The 23,911-nt window shown below is 40.5% G+C and overlaps 1 long non-coding RNA gene across 2 annotated transcripts; it reads right to left on the reverse strand.

The window, feature by feature from the left end:
- Nucleotides 1-18,030: 18,030 nt before the first annotated feature.
- LOC143135150 (uncharacterized) lies at nucleotides 18,031-20,585 on the reverse strand. Of its 2 annotated transcripts, none has more exons than XR_012988820.1 (2): nucleotides 20,518-20,585; nucleotides 18,031-19,854 (listed from the first exon to the last, which is right to left on the reverse strand). It is a non-coding gene; the product is annotated as an uncharacterized LOC143135150 (long non-coding RNA). The 2 variants fall into 2 exon arrangements; XR_012988817.1 differs by having other exon boundaries at nucleotides 20,270-20,585.
- Nucleotides 20,586-23,911: the final 3,326 nt, after the last annotated feature.

Below are 23,911 nucleotides of genomic sequence, written 5' to 3' on the forward strand. Positions count from 1 at the left end.
TGCAATCTGTGCATTTTTTGTGAAAATTAATATGCATTTGCATGCAAATGTATCAACTAATTTGCATATGAAGATCAATTTATGAATTGTGAATTTATGGGAATTCCATCTTTCTTTGTTTAAGAAATCCCAGAAACTTATTATATGAGTCCATTATTGTATTTTGGCAGGGTTATGGTGCACATTCATGCATTTACCTTGACATTATTCACTTGTTTTTGTTCAGTTCCATAATTTTTCGCTAAGATTCTTTATCATATGGCAAAGCTCTGCACAAAATCTTCTTCAGCATATCTGAAAGACGGGAAGTCAGTACTTTCTTCATTCTTCCTGATCCAATCTTTCACAGTTTTGAGGCAGATGATACCTGGCGTTGTCATCCTGGACTTTGAGACATCCTGAAAAATATTCCAGGATGCCAATGTGCTAGCCATGACTTTCCATGCTATCCATGACTATCCATCAGGCTGGGTAGGGAGAAAATTGATGAGTTCACTCTCTGGTGTTCTGTTGTTGTTTAAAATTAATAATTTAAAATTAATCTGAAAACACTTCCATGAAGGTCATTTTGTCGACACCAGACTGCATATCTCAATTGAGATTGTGGGTCTCAAAAGATTACGTTGACTTACAACTTCCAAGGCATATAGCAAGCAATGAAATTAAAATTAAATTGCTGAAGTGAAAACTGCCCTGTGATCAGACCAATCAAAAAATTGAAATAGACGGCAACAATGATGGTATGGGGATGCATTAGTGCCAATGGCATTGACAGTTTGCATATCTGGAAAGACACACATAATACAGAATAATATAACATTCAGAAAACATCTTTTTTAGGGGTGGCCTAGAATATTTCAGGAAAACAGTGCCAAACTGCATTTTTCACATGACAACCGCATGGCACCATATAGAGTCCAGGTGCTAAAATTATTAAGTCATTAATAGTGCCCACTGTACAAGCCTGTTATGATAGGCTTGCAATTTTAGTGCAATTTTTGCTTCCGTAATAGCTTGGCATGGGAACATTCCAGGATGACAATGCCAGGAATGATCTGCCTCAAACTGTGACAATTGAATCAAGGAGAACAAAGAATCATCTCCGCTGATAAATTGGCCATCACAGAGTAATTAATCCCTTAAATCTTTTATGTATGTTAAAGAAGATTTTATGCAAAGGGTGGTGTCTCCTGGTATTTTATATAAAAAAGTGAGGTTAAGTTTGTCGAAACAATGGCAAGATAAATGCAAATGTGCACCATAAAAGTAGCGAAAGCAGGCAGGTTTTCAAAATAGGATGATAGGGAAAAACATTAGCCTGACACCGTCATACTCAAATTATAGTGGATGGAATCCACTATCTTGAAATCTCCTGGCTTCTTCTTGTTATAACCTTTTCTTTTTACCTTTTCAAGAATGAACTCTAACCGCATAACGTATGGAATGTTTTTTGTGACAAAATTAAATAAATAAATGAAATATGAAATCAATAAATGAAATATGAAATAAATAATTAAAAGTTGAAATAAATAAATAAAAGATTAAATAAATAAATAAAATGTGAAATAAATAAATAAATAAAAGTTTAAATGTAAAAACCATATATACATTGACATTGACATTTACATTCCATATGCACGGTCATGCAACGTGCCATGAAATAAATAAATACGTCAGTCAGCCATCAAGGCGGGACCTAACCACTGATTGCTGCCTGAAATAACACGAAGTGATCCAGCTCTGAGTCAGACTGTACTGGCTTGCTACCTGTGAACCACACTGGACTAAGGACATAGCTCAGACTTGTATCGTAACTCACGAAACATACAACAACAAGGATTTCATTCTAAATTCATACTTTTGGGAAGATATCAGGCGTGAAAGCGTTCTGTCATTTGATGGGTCTGTTTGCTGTGTCTGAGGGTTGATAGACATGCTATGTGCACATCTAGAGCTAGCGCTAACAGTTAGCACAAGCGTTAGCTAGTTATCGACATCCACAGAAAGCGAACTTCTATCTATGGCAAACGACTTTGCTATTGCTTCTATTTATAGTAGGGTGCCCAGACGTCCCAGTTAACTTCACTTGAGCTGAATTCACCTCATTTGTTATATGATACATAAACAATAAAGCTTGAGATGCCCATGCCGTGAACTCTTATTATGTGAGTGTCAGTGCCAGCTTGCTAACGTACATTGCCCAAGCAGTGTCCACAACTTTCCAGAGACTTTTTAGTTCTCAATATGAGGGTATACTGTAACTCAGCAGCCGACAAGGATTTTTGACAGCACTAGATGCTATGCTTTTACGTCCTGATAACTCACAGCCAAGAGTTAGCAACATAGAACACACAATCTTTCTGAATGAAAATGCCTAGCTTATGGCTGTTAGCAGTAGCACTAGCTTTTAGCTTATATCAATGACTTTATTCTGATCAGCCAGTCATGCTCACAAAGTTTGATTTTTTTTTCAGGCAGCAACCAATCAGCGGCTAGGTCCCGCCTTGATGGGTGACTGACGTATTTATTTATTTCATGGCACATTGCAAGACCGTGCATATGGAATGTAAATGTCAATGTCAATGTATATATGGTTTTTACATTTAATCTTTTATTTATTTCACATTTTATTTATTTATTTAATCTTTTATTTATTTATTTCAACTTTTAATTATTTATTACATATTTCATTTATTGATTTCATATTTCATTTATTTATTTAATTTTGGCACAAAAAACATTCCATAATAACGTACAGACATGTTGAAATAACCGTTCTGAAGGTCTGGAGTGGGGCAAGAGAGTTGTTATTTCAGATTTTTTTTAAAGTTTATACCTTTTGAGAAATAGGGGATTAAAAATGTTAAAAAGCTCATTTTTCAGGGAGCATCTCACTGCAGCCTGCGGGAAGGCGGGGCTTCACATCAAGCCCAGCCCACATCCAAGTCAGCCATGTTTTTTGTATTACGTCACGCAGTTTAAAATTGCTGGCGGCGAGAGGGAGGCAATCAGCATTAACTAATCAGCAAGCAACTTACTGCAAAACACGTTCTATTGTGAAATTCAACACGTAAACTGTCAATTCAAACCAGTGCAACAACTCGCAACAGCACCAACGTTTCCATAAGAACGACGTTGTCACACTAGATCTACTCGTTCGTCAGATACGAACTAGCTAGCTAGCTAGCCAGCAAAGTTAACCATCCAGATGGAAAGAGGTTGGCGGCGGCCCACCGGTTTTCTTTATTCATTTATGGCAGACTGCCGGTGGCCTAACGTTACATCGCGGGTTGCCGACAAGTAGCTTCTAGCCTATCTATCGGTGGTCTGATATCTGCTTGCTATCTGGGCAGTAGCCTATATTTGAGATGAGGATATGTCTAGCTTGATCTAACCCAGTGTTTCTTAACTGGTGGGTCGGGACCCAAAAGTGGGTCGCGCAACCATTCTGGGTGGGTCGTGGAGCTTGTGGGTAAAAAAATAAATAAATAATCACCCATTTTAAGTGCTACTTTGTCAGATCTACAGTACTATCTTAATATCCTGAAGACTTCACAAATGTAATGCCAAACATCAGCATGTTCTAAACAAGTAGGCCTACAGGCACTTTGCGTGTCTTACCATGTTAGCTCACCTTATCTGTTGGCTTGAACACAAAAAAAAAAAAATATGGGTCGCGACTAAATTAACATGGGAAATTGTGGGTCCCAAAGCCTGACCAGTTAAGAACCACTGAACAATGCATGCTTCTGGTTCACCTGTTGTTAATAAAGCAAAATCGCCCCTTTGTAGGCTACATTTGGTTGTAATGAAGAATTCTTGCTGTTAAACTGATTGTCCATGATAATGAAACAATACACCATTCTACTTTTGAGGGCTAAATGAAATTAAATATGGCTGGTTTTCTGTTTGAACACATTGTCATCAATATTTAAAATTACCAATTTTTGGAATGTGCATATTGTTTCAAAACCAGAAATCAAATGAACGAAAAAGTACACGAACCCAATTACAGTAACTATAGGCCTACATGAAAAATTCACTTGTTGCATAAAAATTTCGTTTGTGTTTAGCCTACATCATCAGTTTCTATCATCTAATATGAAACAAGATACTATTATTAGCTTCGCTACCAACCAGGCTGTCTTGGTAGTAAAGCGTATGGGGAGTGACGTACAGTAGGCAAAGAAAACATGGCTGAGTTGGATGTGGGCAGGGCTTGATGTCAAGCCTCGCCTTCCCGCAGGCTGCAGCGAGGTGTACTTGCATTTTCCCCCCATAGACTTGAATGGCTGTGATGTCATAATGGCCTAAAGCCAGCTGCGCTCGTTAAGCTCCCAGAGAAGTTCCCGGGCTAATCAGAACACTTGCACAGGTGTCACCTATGAATCCAACTGTCTCAGCTTCTAATGCATACAATGTGGCGCTCCCCAAAACTACACATCCTGTTTAAGTGCTTCCCGTGTGTCAAAATAAAAGTCACAGCCATATCTCATGCTTTGCGCATTATATCTCCAGAACGGCTTGACGCATATGCTTCACATTTGGTACAAGTGTTTGTATGGACTCAAAGATGAAGTGAGTTGATGTTAGAGGTCAAAGGTCAAGTCCATGAATACTCTGAGGGCCAGATGTACTAACGCTTTTGCGCCCACTTTAGGCGTATTTGTTTCACAATGTGCGTGTAAAATCATTGCGAGGTATGTACAAACAGGCCGAAATGATGGAAAAGCGCAAACTGCCTGTCGCTGGAGCTGAAAGTGGCAGATTGCGTTTGTCATGTCATGCATATGCATTCATGGGAGGATCCAGGGGAAAGTGTGAGTTTACTGTAGCATAAAAAGATGGGAGGGGAAGAGTAAAGAGCGCCTAATTATGTATTCCGCGGTATGTACAAAGACTGCGCCTGAAAGCGCACGTCTATTCTGCGCCTAAATACTTATGCCTTGTAAAAGCAGGTGTTAATCCAAATTGCAGTTCAATGCGTCAATAAGAGAACCTTTCAAAGACAACAGAATCGCTATTTAGAGCACCAGTTTTTGTGGTGAAAGTATTTGTACTACCAAAAGCAACCTCAACTTTCGTTGGCCTTTCGAATGTCTTACTTTCACGTCATTCACTTAAACTTTCCTACTTGCTAGATTTGACCAATCTTCCATAGCCTATGTGCACAAGTAGTTTGAGTAGAACTACTGATCTTCATTATCTCCCTGCTTGTTTACATCTTATCATGTATGGTATTATTTCATGATCGCTAAACGTTTGATTCTTTTTAATGTTGTCATCAGTTAAAACTGCGCTTGTGTGTAGGCGCTGCCATTCAGTTGTGGATGTTCGTAAATTGCGTTTATGGGTGGAGAAAGGCAGAGAAAGGCGCAGTTTACACTAAGGATTGAACGATTGATAAATACGACGGAAACTTGGGTCTGACAGCGTTCACAATCTGCAGTGTGTCCATGACGCTGATAACGCTACGTTCGCAAATGTACGTACATCTGGCCCTGAGTGCGATATCTCAAGAATGCCTTGACATACATGCCTGAAATTTCGTATGAGTGTTTGTATGGACTCAAAGATGAAGTGAATTGATGTTGGAGGTCAAAGGTCAAATGTCAAGGTCAAAAACACCTTGAGTGTTATATCTCAAGAACGCCTTGACACACAAGGTTTTTTGGTACAAGGGTTTGTATGAAGATTAAGTGGTTCAATGTTTTTTTTCCAGGAATCTCCCCACCAACATTAAGCCAGCAGCTTTCCATCCACTACTGTAATTCCTCTGGCATTACATTTCTAGTTCTAGTTGATGCTCCATTGGGATGTGATTATGGTGCATGTTTCAACCGATACAGGGGTTCTTCTTCTCCACAAATGCCGCCTCCTTCTCCACAAAACACAGTTGCATTTCAGCTCTGAACAAAACCGTTCAGGAGTTCTGGTCTGAACCGTGACTCCTAACAGCTCTGGTTCGGGCATAGTTGCACAGAACAAGTCCAGACCGAACTTCCCGAACTCAATTGTTGTGGGCGGGGTTAAGACATTCAGGATAGAAAAACATAATTCCAGCTAAGCATTCAATAATGAATACTGATGAATACTAATATTATATATAATATTATAATATATTAGCCTATATTTAATGTGCAGTATAATTTTAGGCATGGCTGCATGTGACATTTACAGATCAAAATGGCATAAGCCTAACAGCTGTTTTGAGTTAGGGTTTGAGTTTTAGAGTTAAACAATGCTATGTTTATTGTTAACTGAAATTTGCAACGATTCAACAACCGTTTCAACGAATCTCAGTAGGCCTATAAGTGACATCACGCTCTGTCTGCCACTCATTGTCTGTAGCTTATGGTGTGGGATAGCTGTCAAAATATTCGTGTCCATAGATTTGATACACGTGCGTATTTGTCTGTAGTTGTGCATAAAATAATTATTTGTGAATTCTCGAATGAGTCCAGTCGTGCATAAAATATATTGTGTGTATTTTATCCATCAGAATACGGATGGAAAAAAAATATGAATTCAAAATTACAAGTACGAAATCAAACTTTACAGTTAGGCTTTCTTTGGTACGAGTACGACTTCGCACAAGTGACTCAACTGTCAAAATACGTCATCACCGCATTCACAGGCATTACTTTGTTGAGAAAAGAAACATAGATCGAGATCAAGACTGCGCATGCGCTGAGACGAATCCGGCGGGGGCAGTGCAAGGGGGCAGGCAAATTCCCGGAAGTAGAAGAATCGACGTAGGCTGGAGGGACCACCTCTCTGCTAACTCCCATAGAAGTCCATTCATTGTAGGATTTTTTTGAAATACCATAACTTCATATAACATATATCCTGTGCCGATATTGTAGCTTCTGTGTAATCCACATAAACACTACAAAGGCAAAACAGACTCCACTACCTCGTCCGTAACGATGGTTACCCGTAAGAAGAACGGTTAGCTTGTTCGGTTGGAGGGAAGCTAGCTTTGACGTAATCTCTCTTTCGCGCCGTAGGGAGATAACCGTATTGTTTGGATAAGAAGCTCAGTCCACCTTACTGTCTGACGGTAACTCATAAGCAAAACCTAGCATACACGACCGTATGTTAAGGTAAAGCATTACACAGAGGGAACCTAATAATAATAAAAAAGTAAACCTAATTTTTTTTAAAAAGGGCACTAATCATTTCAGAGGTTTTCGATGGATTGACCGTAGGTCGGAAAAGTGGAAAGAAGATTAGCTTCAAGGCTATAACTTTGTTTTGTTTTAGCATGACTGTTTTTGAAGATGATGTGTGGTAGCTTCAACACTAACTCGACTTGGTGAGGATGATAATACATAAATAAATGTTTAACTTTGATGACTTTGAAGGCGAAGGAAGTGTGAGAAGAATTTCTGTGTATCTATCATATGAGTTACAAGATTCAGTTCGATGGCTAACGTCACAAAGTTAAGTGTGAGTCTGCGCAGTACTGGGGGGACCAACTGAAAAATCGTTCTATTTGACTCAGTGCCTGCCCTCCCATTGAAAACGACGGAGTCTGTTCGTCCATTTCTTTTACTGTCTATGGGGCAGTGCCATTACTGCGGGTTAGGCACGTCGGCGCTAACGTTTGTGATAGCTGATAGCTACCTGTGGAGTTGAACAAAATTGTCTTTTCCCCCCTTTGTTTATTGTCTTACGATGTCGGGAAGAACCTGTTGTGTGTTCGGCTGTTACAACAGCAGTGGGAAAATACAGATATGGAACAAAAATATATAAGTTCCCCCGCCGTTATTACACAGCCTGCCCCTGTGTAACACCATACATAAGCACTACACAGATTCCCAGGGCGAGCCGAAGACCAAGCTGTTTGTCAGAAGTGGATTGTGAACATCAACCGAAAGGATTTTGTTCCGAACAAACATCGCGGTAAGTTTTGTTTAACAGTATCAATCTTAAATAATCTCAATAATAAATAACAGTAATTATCTCCATCAACTAAATGGCACTATTGAAAAATGATTCGCTTTAACTACTAACGTTAGGGCAGCCATGGTGGCCATCAAATCAACATGATTGGCATTACAAACAGAAAACGTATGATGGACTTCGGGGGCAGGCGACATTGACCTCTCCAGAATAAGTCCCGCCTCCGTAACTTCCGTATCCATCCAACTTCCGGGCGTGGATTGTCTATGAGAAATAACATGGCGTTTCGAAATATCATACAGGTAAAACATCTGTAGGTAGCGAAGTTGAAAAAGCTGGTGGGCAGATTGGCCTATACACTTCTGCCATATAGTTTCCACTGGATTTTTTGATTGTCGGTGCCGTTTAAGTAGTATACTATAGACTATACTACTTAAACGGCACCGAAAATCAAAAAATCCAGTGGAAACTAGATCGCAGAAGTGTGTAGGCCAATCTGCCCAGCAGCTTTTTCTACTTTGTCACCTACAGAGTTTGACAGGTACGATCTTTCAAAACGCCATGTTATTTCCCATAGACAATCCACGCCCGGAAGTTGGATGGATACGGAAGTTAGGAGGCGGGATATATTCTGGAGAGGTCTATTATGCTAGTTGCAACATTGCTTTCCTTCTTTGGTAACGTTAACCATGAAAACAGTCATTTGGAAAGATCTTATTGCGTTTTCCTCCGATTCAGTATTGTAATAGACATGTTTTGGGTAGCACTCACATTTAAAACTCACTTGGATATTTGATGTAGATGTTGTGCAAAATGTTCATGACTGTTTTTGGGTTAAATGTGTTGCTGTGCTGAGTTATAGTCTACATGTAAGTCAATGTCCTTTTCTATTTGTATTTTATCAGGGGTCAATGTCATCTCCCAAACCTCAATGGCACCTCCCAAAAGAAGATGGCATCCAGTGTCCAGATACTGCAGACCACAACTACAGTTTTAAGTCAACAAAAGACTGTGACACAAACTGATCAGTGTAGGCCTATGATTTGGATGACAAAGACTCAAAATTTACACAGGCTTGGGCATGGACAGTTTTTGGCAATTTTTGTACGCCATTATGGCTTCACTCACAACTAAGGACCATCAAGTTAGCTGTCCCTGAACAACTGTTGCTTGTTCTAATGAGGCTCCGTCCATACTTCCACACAGGGATTTGTTGATAAATCTATACTTACCTTTTGAATTACTACTGTTTAGTGTGTCTTTTTACCCATATTTCCACACAGGGATTTATTCATTAATCTATTCTTACCTTTTGAATAACTACTGTTTAGTGTCTTTTTTGCACATACTTCCACACAGGGATTTATTGATTAATCTATGCCTACCTTTTGAACCACTACTTTTTAGTGTACCTTTTTGGCCCTTATATCCACACAGAGAATTATATTTTTATTTGAATCATTAGTTTAAATTTGAGCCATTACTGTTGATATCCTGTCTAAATATTTTCCACAGAGACTGACCTGGTCCAGTCTATTTGACCTCGGCCTAGTAGCATATTTGAACCTTTTTGTACATATGGCCGATACAAACTTTTCTCATCTGTCGTCCCTCGTTGGTGGAACGCACTACCTGTTCCTACTAGAGCAGGGACATCCCTCGACATCTTCAAAAATGTCTGAAAATCCAGGTCTTCAGAGATCATCTCCTCTCATAGCACTACTACAGACAATTGCACTCATTGATGCACTTATTGTGGGGTTTTTTTTATTGTTAGAATTGCTCTTAAAAGCTTTAAATGTTGCAAGTCGCTTTGGCTAAAAAGTGTCAGCCAAATGTAATGTAATGTAAATGTAGTAATAATAATATAACAACAATTGGTATGTGTGATACATGTATTGTATAAATTAAGTGTCAAGTTCAAATAAACTGTAATTAATACATCAACAACTGTTCTTTATTCCATTGTGCACAAGTTCCAAGCACATGTGTCCTCTTGTGAGGGCTGAAGACATCTTTTGGGAGGTGCTCTTCCAGATGACATTGACCCCTGATAAAATACAAATATAGAGAAAAGGACATTGACTTACATGTAGACTATAACTCAGCACAACATCAAATTTAACCCAAAAACAAACATCTACATTAAATATCCAAGTGAGTTTTAAATGTGAGTGCTACCCAAAAACTGTTTATTACAATACTGAATCGGAGGAAAACGCACTAAGATCTTTCCAAATGACTGATGTTTTCATGGTTAGCCTAACGTTACCAAAGAAGGAAAGCAATCTTGCAACTAGCATAGTGTCGCCTGCCCCCGAACTCCATACGTTTTCTGTTTGTAATGCCAAATCATGTTGATTTGATGGCCACCATGGCTGCCCTAACGTTAGTAGTTAAAGCGAATCATTTTTCAATAGTGCCATTTAGTTGATGGAGATAATTATTCTGGCGACTACCGAAGTTCCTAGCACACACTTACTTTACAGTTTTGCTTCTACGTCAAATATTTGGTGCCATGTCTTAACACACCAATAGATAGCGTTAAAGTATCGCCATGCAAGACTAGACAACAGCATGCTAGTCATTGTGGCAACTGGCAAGATTTAAGATTAATACTGTTAAACAAAACTTACAGTGATATGTTTGTCCTTTCGGTTGATGTTCACAATCCACTTCTGACGAACAGCTTGGTCTTCAGCTCGCCCTGGGAATCTGTGTAGTGCTTATGTATGGTGTTACACAGGGGCAGGCTGTGTAATAACGGCGGGGGAACTTATATATTTTTGTTCCATATCTGTATTTTCCCACTGCTGTTGTAACAGCCGAACACACAACAGGTTCTTCCCGACATCGTAAGACAATAAACGAAGGGGGGAAAAGACGATTTGTTCAACTCCACAGGTAGCTATCAGCTATCACAAACGTTAGCGCCGACGTGCCTAACCCGCAGTAATGGCCCTTATTAGACATTCTCTGGCACTGTCCCCGCCGGATTCGTCTCAGCGCATGCGCAGTCTTGATCTCGATCTATGTTTCTTTTCTCAACAAGTAATGCCTGTGAATGCGGCGATGACGTATTTTGACAGTTGAGTCACTTGTGCGAAGTCGTACTCATACCAAAGAAAGCCAACTGTAAAGTTTGATTTCGTACTTGTAATTTTTGAATTCATATTTTTTTTCCATCCGTATTCTGATGGATAAAATACACACAATATATTTTATGCACGACTGGACTCATTCGAGAATTCACAAATATTTATTTTATGCACAACTACAGACAAATACGCACGTGTGTCAAATCTATGGACACGAATATTTTGACAGCTATCCCCCTCCATAGTAGCTGATCAAAATTACATAAGCCAAAGCTTTGATGCAAGGTTATAAGTTTAGCCTATTGAATAACTTAATGATATAGAAAACAAACCATTTTGTAGAAAGATGCATCATCATGAGATTTGCAACAATGTGACTCAAAAACGTAGCATAAGTGACATGTATCTCTGTCTGCCACTCTTTGTCTAGCTGTGTGGCACTCTGAAACGTCCTTAGATTTTGGGACCATTAGCCTATCGCTCGTTTCAATTTGGGATCTTGCAGTCGGAATTATCGTTCTCAAGTCCAAAGTAGCCTGGGCTATTCAAAATGTCAGTTTTTTGCACATCATGTTTACGTTTGAATAGCCACTGCATACCCGTTTTGTTGGTGTGTTGTTGCAAAATCCGCAGAAACCATTTTATGCAAGCAAACTGCATACAGGGAGTCTTTATATTGTTAAGGTCAGACATGATAATCATCCAAATGTCTTGCATCTTGACCTGCGCTGTGCCCTGATTCAGTGCTGCCAAAACTCCGCTTACCCTCTCTGTCTCTTTTCTATTCTTTTACCGATATATTTAACAATATCTTTTGCATTGCTTATCCAAACAACGTCAAACGGATGGCTGCACTTAGGCCTACTCCCCAGACAGCATTTACATCTGTGCCAGATCCGTTTTTGAATCAGCAGATTCGCGCAGCAGTCGCACTCACTATGCAGATCTGCACCAACTTTGCGCCAGACTTGTATTTAGCTTCTGACTGTGACAGTCCATCCAGCGGGTGCGGCGCCTATCCGGGGCAGCTTCGCAGACCAGACGCGCCACAACTGAATTTAGTCCGCCCGGCGGGTGTGGGCCAGATTCGCAGGAGCTGCGCAGACCTGACGCGCCACAACTAACGGAACACTTTCCCCCCACATAAACCTGCAAGTGCAACTCTACGTTATGTGATTATGCAGAGTGGAAGACTACAGGCTGCACCGTCTTTGTGATTATTGGTAAGTACATTATACAAGTATCATTTTAAATGTAAACTGGTGTTGATGTCATTTTAGTCTGCTAAATATTTAGGCCTGTATTAAACATGAAAGTTTACAAACTTAGTTTACTCTGAAATTCTGACATCCTGAAACATGCCAGACAAGCTGGGTAGTAGCTACGGTTAGCTTGTAGGTTCTTTTAAACATGCACAACTACGTGAACATGAGCTTTAAGGTTAAATTGGTGAGCTTTGCTTATTATTCACCAAAATCGCTTAATATCGTGTCCATTGTGTGTTAGCTGCAAATTCGTAGCCATTAGCGCTAACGTTACCCACTTTGAATGTAGATAGCCTTGCTGCTAGTAGCACTGCAGGTATTGCATAGACGGCCAGCGTTTGTTAAGCCTGTTTAAAATGGATTTAGAGTGGAAAAACTTGGCTGTAAACACTAGGCTTTTTATCGAAGGTCCACAAGAATTGTCGCTGTCCTCCAGTTTATCCGGTTTGGGATGCAATGCGTTGTTGGCATACTATACTGTTATAAAATAATCTTTGGATGTTGAATCAAATATTTACTCTTTGTTTCTTTGCTTTGTGTGCTTTTTGTACGTCTCACAGGAGAAGTGAGGAAGAATCGCAGGTTGATGCCTAACTTTAAAGTTAGTCCATTGGGCTAGTTTTTGCCCTGGTCCTCTGACATCCATCCGTGAACGGCGCTGCTATTCACCGTCTGCTCGAAAATATTTCTCAGGACAGCTACTAGCCTCTGCGAGAGATCTGCCGCTGCCGCGACCAAGGAACTGCTGCTGACCTGCGAGCTGCCATGATAGCAGCCTGCCCTGCAGTCTGGATTGAGTAGCCTAGCTAACGTCGAAGAACTCTCACGAAACAACAAACTGTCGCTGTCAAAGTCCACCGACCTGCTGATCTGCAGGATCGCCCAACTGTTCTGAGCTTTCAGTGCTCCCCAGACTGCCAGTAATCTTCCTCCGACACAGCTGAGCGCCGTCGTCATCATCATCGGGACATCAGCCGGTTAGATGCAACGGACTATGTTAACATGACATTTTATTTCAGTGCGTTTAGCGGAGTTTGTTTATCAACATAAGCCTTATATTTCACATATTGGTTTCTGTTATGTTGTAGGCCTAGGCCTAAGCTTAGGCTAGCGGACACAGTGTTCTCTTTTGCCTTTTTAAAATAAAAAACTATTTTGAAAATTACAAATTGTGTGGTAGCTTAAATATGACTCACAGACCAGGGCCAGATGAGCCCCAGATGTAGAATATGAGTCTGGGCCAGATCCGCACCAAATGCCATGGCAATATTAACTGTACTGGGCCAGTTCTGGCCCAGATCTGTCTCTGATCCGTAATTCCAACCTGTTCCGGTATTGGCCCGTTGGAAGAAATGACCCCGGGGCAGGTCCGTTTAGAGGATCTGCGCCAAATGCTAATGAAGATCTGGACCAAATCTGGCCCAAATATATTTTGCTGTCTGGGTCGTGCCCGTCAAGTTTGAAATCAATCGGACTAACGGTTCAAGAGATAGGCTATGCGAATAACAGACACACAGACAGTAAATCATTCATGTAATTTATAGATAGATGTTGTGAAATGAAGAGATGAAGCAACACAATAGTAAAAATGCCCAAGTTTTTTGAGATGTGTTGCTAGCATTAAATTCAAAATGAACATATTTTTTTCTTTGAACTATTCTCAATTAAATATAGGATTGACATGATTTGTAAATCATAGCATTCTTTTTTTATTCACATTTTGCAAAGTGTCCCAACATTTTTGGAATTCGGGTTGTAGGTAATCCTGGGCCTCATCTCCAACAGTAAGGAGAGCCTTCTTGGAGGAGGTGGAGAAGCTGATTACCTTGTGTCAGGCAAACTGTCTCCAACTGACTCAGAAGTAGTGGTGAATTTTATTGTTCGTTCTCATGACACAGTTCGCGTAGTTCAGTTCGCCAAGATGATTCGTTCTGAATCGTTCGTTCGTTCAGTCGCATTTCTGGTACAACGTAGTTGAGCCAGAGCCCGTCTACGCAGTGAATCATGGAATGCAGGTTCTCAGCTCCTCGTTTGTGCAAACGGTCAACACAACACTGTAAGCGGCAAATATATAGCTGCAACTTCATAATTATGTGTACTTTTAGACAAAGCAGCAGTAGCTTGGTCCGTGTACCTTCTGTTCATTTGATTTTCAAATTCGAAACGAAAATTGAAAATCAAAAAACGACCTTATATCTGTATTTTTAAAAAACAAAATAGGAAATCCCCTCGTGTTTTTGTTTTGGATATTAAACTTTGTATCCCCACGACCGAAATCCAAAATCCGCACAACAAGAATGTGAAATCGGCACTTTCCTCAATTTTTCATTTGGCCTATCCCCGTAGGCTGTCCTACATTGAAACCTATGACGTTTTAATTAGAGACATGTTTGTAAACAAGCTAACTTACGCAGAAATTTGTATCAACTAGGAGCAAGGGGAGTGGAAGCTAGAACGCAGAGCTGGGGAAAATCTGACAACAATTCACGAAAATATGCATTTGGGCTCCTCTGTTGTTCTGTATGCGCGACTAGTCGCGCATACAGAATATAGTCGCGCATACAGAACAACAGAGGAGCCCAAATGCATATTTTCGTGAATTGTCGTTGCCTGTATTATGTTGGTAAAGAAGAATAGTAATGGAGAAAGAATCGAGAATAAGCTGTCCTTGCATTGGGGCGGGGGTGCACGTGATAAGGCCTAAGGAAGCAGCCAGCCGACCAAGGGCGTAGGCTATTTGGTTATGATAATGGTATTTCGCAGATGCTTCTGTTCAAAGTGACATAGGCCTACAACTAATTTATATTTATATTCATATTGTAACAACCGAGGCAACAAGGTTCAAATCAGTACATTTATTGGGTCAGGAGCGGGGAACACAGACAGGTCAAAACATCATTATAGAACACACAAGGTCACTAACACATGCACAATACACGAACGGGTAGTCACACACAACACACATGAAGGTACAACCAAGGGAAGACTACACATGCTAACACACCACAATGTAAATGCAAATACAATAGGCCTACTAAAACCGATATATCACATTCCGACATGCACATATGGCATTATGGGAGTCCGATACAACGAGTCAAACGCACCGACGTTAAGATTTTTTTTTTTTGCAGTTTAAACTGTAAGCTAAGCCTATACCTACAAAACACAGGGAAATAAATGCATGATGTCTATTGTCTTTTCAGTGACATTTCCCCTCTTTCTTCGAAGGGTGCACGCAACCTTAATCCCACTCCCTAGCACACCTGGACATAAATTAGGCCTATATCGATCAAAATGATAAGCTTGGAATGTTCTGGCGATTTTATTTGTATGTGCAGATCACTGTCCTTCAACATCACCATCTTGCACCCTTTGATGAACATATAGACTAGCAATTATCCATTCGGGCAGTGGCAAAAAAATGCTGCGAGCATGCAGTAGCTTGGTCCGTGTACCTTCTGTTCATTTGATTTTCAAGGTTGAAACAGTGATCAAAAAACGGATTTGAAGACCTTTACCTAAAACAGTACTTCCCAGAGAAAAATAAAACACAAATATTGAAGCATTTTGTGGAAAAAATAATCAAATATACAATGAGGGTTTGAATTTCAATATTGTAATTTCAATTAGTCATTATTCAGGTTAAAAATGAAAACCCAGGCACACGAGGCCACCACACACTCAACAAGCTACTGTATGCTGACAGCATTTTTTTGCCACTGCCCGAATGGATAATTGCTAGCCTATATGTTCATCAAAGGGAGCAAGATGGTGATGTTGAAGGACAGTGATCTGCACATAGAAAAAAAATCGCCAGAACATTCCAAGCTTCTCATTTTGATCGATATGTAGGCCTAATTTATGTCCAGGTGTGCTAGGGAGTGGGATTAAGGTTGCGTGCACCCTTCGAAGAAAGAGGGGAAATGTCACTGAAAAGACAATAGACATCATGCATTTATTTGCCTATGTTTTGTAGGTATAGGCTTAGCTTAACAGTTTAATCTGCAAAAAAAAAAAAAATCTAACGTCGGTGCGTTTGACTCGTTGTATCGGACTCCCATAATGCCATATGTGCATGTTGGAATGTGATATATCGGTTTTAGTAGGCCTATTGTATTGTGTAATTGTGTTGTGTGTGACTACCCGTTCGTGTATTGTGCATGTGTTAGTGACTAGCCTTGTGTGTTTGATGTTTTGACCTGTCTGTGTTCCCCGCTCCTGACCCAATAAATGTACTGATTTGAACCTTGTTGCCTCAGTTGTTACAATATGAATATAAATATAAATTAGTTGTATGTCACTTTGAACAGAAGCATCTGCGAAATACCATTATCATAACCATAACCAAATACGTCCTTGGTCAGCTGGCTACTAGCCTATGCTTCCTAGGCCTTATCACGTGCATCCCCCCACACCCCCGCCCCAATGCAATTAGCTCATTCTAGATTCTTCCTCCCTTACTATTCTCCCTTATACCAACATAATACAGGCAACGATAGGCTAGTCGCGCATACAGAACAACAGAGGAGCCCAAATGCATATTGTCGTGCCTCATGCTAGGCCAGTGAATTGTTGTCCGATTTTCCCCAGCTCTGCGTTCTACGGCTTCCACTCCCCTTGCTCCTAGTTGATACAATGTAGCTGACATTTCTGCGTAAGTTAGCTTGTTTACAAACATGTCTCTAATTAAAACGTCATAGGTTTCAATGTAGGACAGCCTAGCGGGGATAGGCCAAATGAAAAATTAAGGAAAGTGCCGATTTCACATTCTTGTTGTGCGGATTTTGGATTTCGGTCTTGGGGATACAAAGTTTAATATCCAAAACAAAAACACGAGGGAATGTCCTATTTTGTTTTTTTTAAATACAGATATAAGGTCGTTTTTCGATTTTCAATTTTCGTTTCGAATTTGAAAATCAAATGAACAGAAGGTACACGGACCTGGGGTGCGTTTCCCGTACAACTACGGAGGTTAGCTTTTTACTAACGTGGTACGATGCATCGTTCAACTAACCAACATGTAAGTTACGACTGTTCCCCAAAGCCGCCGTACTTACATAGTACTTTGTTAGTTTGAACCATGTTGGTTTCAACCAACATAGTTCAGACTACAATGGTTGCAGATGTGTTCGGAGAATGTCGGACTCTGTCGGTTAGAGCCGAACGCATGAAGTCACGCAAAATGAATGAAATTTGACATTGCATGACGTTTCCTGGGCCCAGCAGTTATAATATCATTAATAATAATAATAATAATAATAATAATGATAATACTTATTACAACAATAGGCAGTAATTTCAATAGGCCCTAGGCTATGTATGCTTTAAAAATAATAGGCATAATAATGATAATTCTAATAAAAACGTCACAGTCTATTGAACGTAGCCTACTAATGAGCCTAATCAGTGAAGCATAAATCGCCAACCGAGCACATGTGAACAAATAAGTTACACATTTAATGAAACACACCGAATAGCCTATAGGCTAAATACTGGCCAATATTTTCATTTGTTGTAGCATGACAAGGTGGCGTGAAAGGATATACCTCTGCATTTCGGATCTTGTAGTCATAGGTTCGAGCCTAGATAATGATAAATGAATAATGATGATGTTGGAATCTTGGATAGGCTCAGTCACTAAATATTCCTATGATCGTTTAGAACCTGTAGTCCTAGTTTTAACTGATTGGAGACCATATGCTTACTAGCCTAGGCTTAGGATACATGTATATTATGTTCTATGCAAATTGGCATGGTTAGATTAGATTCAACTTTATTGTCATTGTGCAGAGCACAAATACAAATACAACCAAATACAGTTTGCATCTAACCAGAAGTGCCAAAAAGGCAGAAAAGTGCAATGTGATATATAAAGTATAGACAGGTGGTGCATAGACAGGACAATAAATATAGTGCAGTGTAGACAGTAGTATACAGTTGGTTTGCAGAAGGTGGTTTAGAGTAATATAAATGAAATATAAATATGTGCAGTATCTTATCAGTTACCTTACAGTAAGAGCAGAATAAATATGGATATGTAATATGAACAATGTTGAACATGTTGTTATGTAAGTGCTTTGGGTTTCACTCTGTTCTAAAAGCGCTATATAAATGAATACTTTACTTTATGATTGCCCTTCATTTCACTGGAAGTTTTTCATGCCTTTATGCAGCATTTTTCCAATGTTGCCCTTGTTATGTGTTTTCACTGTGACACTGAAAATTGAATACTGTTACCACACACAAGTATTTCATGATATTTTAAATGCACAGATACAGTTCACAGATAAAGTTGTGTGTTGAATCACAACCACAAAATGACAGTTCACATAGCACAAATGTTTCAATGCTCAAATGGTTGAAGGATCTGCGCCAGCTGTACCAACACACACACACACACACACACACACACACACACACATACACACTCACACTCACACACACACACAGTGTTACTGTAGGTGCTGCTGAGACAGTAGCAAAGTATATACTGTTCAAATGCATGTCTATATTCCCTGAGTGCACTGACATTTCAAGACCTACTTTATTCCATCAACCCCCTATGATAATACAAGCATGTCAACTGCTCCATCTAGGAGCCCAACAGCGAGGCAGAGGCGCGGTACAACAACGCCCATAGCCGGACCCGCGTTGTTGTGGAGAGGGCCCTGGGCATGTGGAAAGGTGTGTGAGCAAATCCGCTGGTGGCCTGAAGCTCCATCCTGCAAAGGCGTGCAGTGTGGTTTTGGTGGCGGCGCTTCTGCAACATGGCCCTTCAGGATCACATCCCACTGCCGGCTGATGAGGAGCTGTTAGTGGAGGAGGTGGAAGAGGTCATTCCAGTGGCTGCTGCACACCTTCCTGCTGGCCTGGAAGCACACTGGGAATTAGTTGCACATATGTTTGGCCCCTAAACACCCAAACCCCACAATTCCCTGCCACATTACCTGTTTTTTCCCCTTTTGTTTATGTTTTTTTACATTTCTTTTAGTTTGGTGGGGGTGAGGGGGTAAATGTACTTAACTTTCCCACCATCACTTTCTCCCCATGATCCCTCCCACACACACACACACACACACACACACACATGTTCCCTATGAGCCATGACATCAAAATACATACACAGATTGAAAGGTCACAAAGCAAAGGCAACTTACCATTTTTCCGCCTCCCATGACAGGCCTACCCATACCTGGGCCATGAAGGACAAGTTAAATCAGTGAAAATCATGTCACATTTTGACACTGACCACAGCACTCTGCATGCTCACATAAGTCCCAGAGGTCTTAAAGTTCTCCAAGCGAGAGGCTACTCAACAGCAGCATTCTCCAATGTCATTGTACCAACATAATTCAGATGTTCAAATATCAAGATCATATAATAACTGAGAGTAGTTTAACGTATACACCCGCTAAACATAGCTTGTGATCAGACAAGATACAACACAAACCCCACTCCACAGGGATAGGCTACTCACCTCACACCCATCGACTCAGTCTTGAACCCCTGACCTCTCTCATATAAAGCACACACGCTACAGTCTCTGCCACAGCACAGTCACTTCACCACATCATAATGGGCTGTAGAGTCCATATACCGTTAGCTATGTGTATGATTAGCAGATGCTTCATCCAAACACACTTAACATACGACTACAATGTAACGTTATCCTTTTATAACAATTACAATGCTAGCCTCACATAACAATACCGTTGGAATTCAAAAGCTTTATCACCAGATAACTTAACGGGTGTTCGAAAGAATCTGTGCTGACACATTAGCATTAGGCTACATGTAAATTCACGAATAATAACAACACAGATGATTGTGGTCATCATAGCACTTCACCACAGGCCGCTCTGTTGTCGGCTAACTCCACAACACTTCACTTTCCACTGTACCACATAACGTTGTCCAGTAATGTGCAATTGTAGCTTCCAGCAATGCTATGGTATGGTATCCCACAGCAATGTTATGGGATCGTTTAATGGCTACCTCTCATCCATCTGTCCTCTGCGTGTTCCGTCATCAGGGTTGGTTACGTCGTCTACTATGGTTCTTACTACTTACTACAGGTCGAGAGGTGTAGTTGTAACTACACAACTTTACGATAGTGGTTGCGAACGTTAGTTGCTACTATGGTTTTGGGAAACACTGACGCAGTGTCACGATGCATCGTACTATGTAAGTTCCACCACTATAGTTCACACTATCGTTTTGGGGAACAGTTGTGTCGTACTTACATAGTTGCAACCATGTTAGTTGCTACCGTAGTTAGCAACGATGCTTTTGGGAAACGCACTCCTGGATAGTATGTTGATTTTCCATCCAAATCATTTTGAAAAGATATTGAAAAGTCATGGATTTATGGTTTACTGGGAAATTTTGACGTGGTGATTGAAACGTGCACCGCGCGACGACGTTTGAACTGTCCGGCGGGAGATCATTTTTGAGCAACAGTTCAGTCAGTCAGACCAACGGTGTTCAGCACTCTGACAAGTTCGCAGCTCCACCTTAATGGTAAGCAAGCATTTATTTATGTAACGTTAATGTTTCATTGTGAAATTGTACTACATTAAATTCGGGCATGTGTACAGTCTATGTACGTTGTACTGTCTAACTTACAACTCATCCATGCTTGTTGGATCAACTAAGTAAGTAGCAGCTAACGTTAGGCTAGCTATCATAACTTAGTTGCTGTTGCTGTGACGGTGGCATTAACGTTAGCAGCTAATGTTTTATGTTACGTTTCTGTAACCCTTCCTGTGTAGATTTTACAGAGAGGGAGGAATTTACAGGGTCTTTCAATTTAATTGAATTATAAACAAATAAATTGGATAATATATCTGGTTTCAAGGTGTAAGAAAATATAGAATTTATTAAGAGAGAGAGAGAGATGTATATAGGTAATATTAAAATATAATTTATCCAGGTAGATAAGGTAAATAATGAATAGATTAATAAGAATAAATAAAATAACTTATAAATATGGCCATTAAAATAAATAAACAAATTATATAAAACAAAACATATACAGCTTATATAAACTACATGTGAATATAATTAAATTAAATCAGTGTATGTGAGAATGGAATTATTTCGTCCAGCTGACCAGCTGGAATTTCAACAGCGATCTGCCACTGAGTAGATCCGTCTTTCAACAAAGTTCTAGGCGTTCCTGTGTGTAATACAGTTCGATTTTGGAGCCTTCTAGGACAAGCGGTTGAGAGGTAGATGCTCGAGTCGCAGCCACAGACTCAAACCGTTGGCGATGTCCAGGACAAGCGGTTGAGAGGTAGAAGCTCGAGCCGCTGACACAAGCTGTTGGTGATATCTGACGTTCCAGTACAGGCGGTTGAGAGGTAGACGCTCGAGCCGCAGACACAAGCCGTTGGTTTCCCCACAGGCACAGTTGTAAAAACAGGACGGTCGTTGGGCACTAGGCACTTTAGCAATCTAGCTACCCAGACACAATTCCTGGCGAGAAGATTGGAGAATAATATCATATATCTTAAGAACAGCAGTACGAAGCACAGCAGAGCTATTGCCTACTCCCTGTGTTGACTCTTGTTGAACTCATTACGATGAAAACACTAAACATTGTCAAAATGTTCAGAGACGAACTGTAACATTACACTACCAAAAACAAAACAAAAGAAAAACTTGAAACAAATGATAAAACTACCCTTAAACTTATTTACAAAAGTATTGCAGACATTTCTCATAAATAAAATAACAACACTGTTGTGGTTAGCTAGACGGTAGGCTAGCATAATAACGATAACATTGAGCGGTTAGCTCCAACGTCCGTTTTTCCCAGTTATCTCAAATAACCTATTCCATTGTGATTTACCCAACTTAAGAAACACAGAAAGGAAAGGAAAATAGTTCAGATGCCTACCTGGCGAGAAGATTGGAGAATAATATCATATATCTTAAGAACAGCAGTACGAAGCACAGCAGAGCTATTGCCTACTCCCTGTGTTGACTCTTGTTGAACTAACTTCAACGGCTGCGCAGTAGCTTATATACCACAAGTGACGTGAGTATAGCGAACAGAATGTATCTCTCGTGCCAGGTAGAAAAGAGAGGAAAATAGGAGAAAAAGGAAACAGTAATAGTAATATAATACATTAACCTATGGACATATGCATATATAATTATAATAAATAGGCAAAGGACTCTGACTTAAATATTTGGGTGGGTTACATCCTCCCCCCACTTAAAATATGACGTCCTCGTCATTTCAATTCAAAAGGGATTGCAATAATCCTGAGATTTGGCTCTGTAGTGAAACAAGAAAGTCATATACTAAACCTATATCATGAGACTGAGTGCTCACAGAATGTTGTTTACATCCAGCGTGGGAGCCAACCTGGTAGTCGCTTAGATAAGATGGGGGCACTCGTCTTCGCTGCGGCCTACCCTGTGGTAAAACTGGACTAAACATAGGCTCACAGTCAGCCATTTGGAATTGCCCCGATGAAAATTCGGGTGCATCCGGGTTCAGAGAGGTTTGTGACGGGGTCTCGCACTCAGGGGACAGAGTTGAATTTGTTGATAATTCGGAAGATACACAACTCACATCATGAGCTTCATTGTCAGTATTCACCTCCAGCGAACACTCCAAAGAGACTTCATCCTCACCAACCATACCCACAGCAGCAGCAGGAGGATTTTGCTCCAGAATAGCCTCCTCAGGGCCATCTGTATTAAAAGGCAAAAACCCACAGGGCAGCAGCATATCGCGATGTAAAACCCTCTCTCTACCATCTCCACCCTCAGGTGTGACAACATAAACAGGAATACTCATGTCTGGCTGTTTAACCACAATATAAATGTCTGATTCCCACCTATCAGAAATTTTGTGCTTCCTTCTGAGATTGAGGTTACGCACAAGGACTCTATCCCCGACTTCTAAAGGCAAAGCAGTAATTTTAGCATCCCAATGTGTCTTGTTCAAGAGCTGGCGCTTCTCTGCATTTCTTGAAGCCAAATTGTATGCGTGTTTGAGCCTACCCTTCAATTCTCGTACATAATTGGAATGTGTTTTTGAGTCATGGCCCCGAGGGCTAATGCCAAAACAAAGATCAATTGGAAGCCTAGGCTGCCGACCAAACATAAGAAGAAAAGGAGCCTCCCCAGTGGCATCATTCTTAGTACAGTTATAAGCATGCACTAGTGGTCTAACATACTTTCTCCATTCTTCTTTCTTTTTCTCCTCCAATGTGCCTAGAAGATCAAGCAAAGTCCGATTAAACCTCTCTACCGGGTTGCCCCGGGGATGGTACGGGGTGGTGCGGGATTTATTTATGCCTGAGAACTTACACAACTCTGCCACGACTTCAGCCTCGAAACTAGCCCCTTGATCGCTGTGCAACCGACGAGGAAACCCGTAATGACTGATAAAATTTTCCCATAACACCATGGCCACTGTTTTTGCTGTCTGATCTCTGGTTGGATAGGCCTGAGCATACTTAGTAAAATGATCCGTTATGACCAGTATGTTCCTAGTATCCCTCGAGTCAGGCTCTAATGACAGAAAATCCATGCAAACGAGCTCCAAAGGCCCACTAACCTTTATGTTGACCAGTTCTGCTGCTTTCTGTGCCCTGCTCTTTCGCCTCAAGCACCTTT

This window comes from Alosa pseudoharengus, unplaced genomic scaffold (assembly GCF_046254945.1).
Source record: "Alosa pseudoharengus isolate Yale_2024_CS ecotype anadromous, Long Island Sound unplaced genomic scaffold, YU_APseudo_1.1 YU_APseudo_1.1_scf_1, whole genome shotgun sequence".
Lineage (NCBI taxonomy): Eukaryota > Metazoa > Chordata > Actinopteri > Clupeiformes > Clupeidae > Alosa > Alosa pseudoharengus.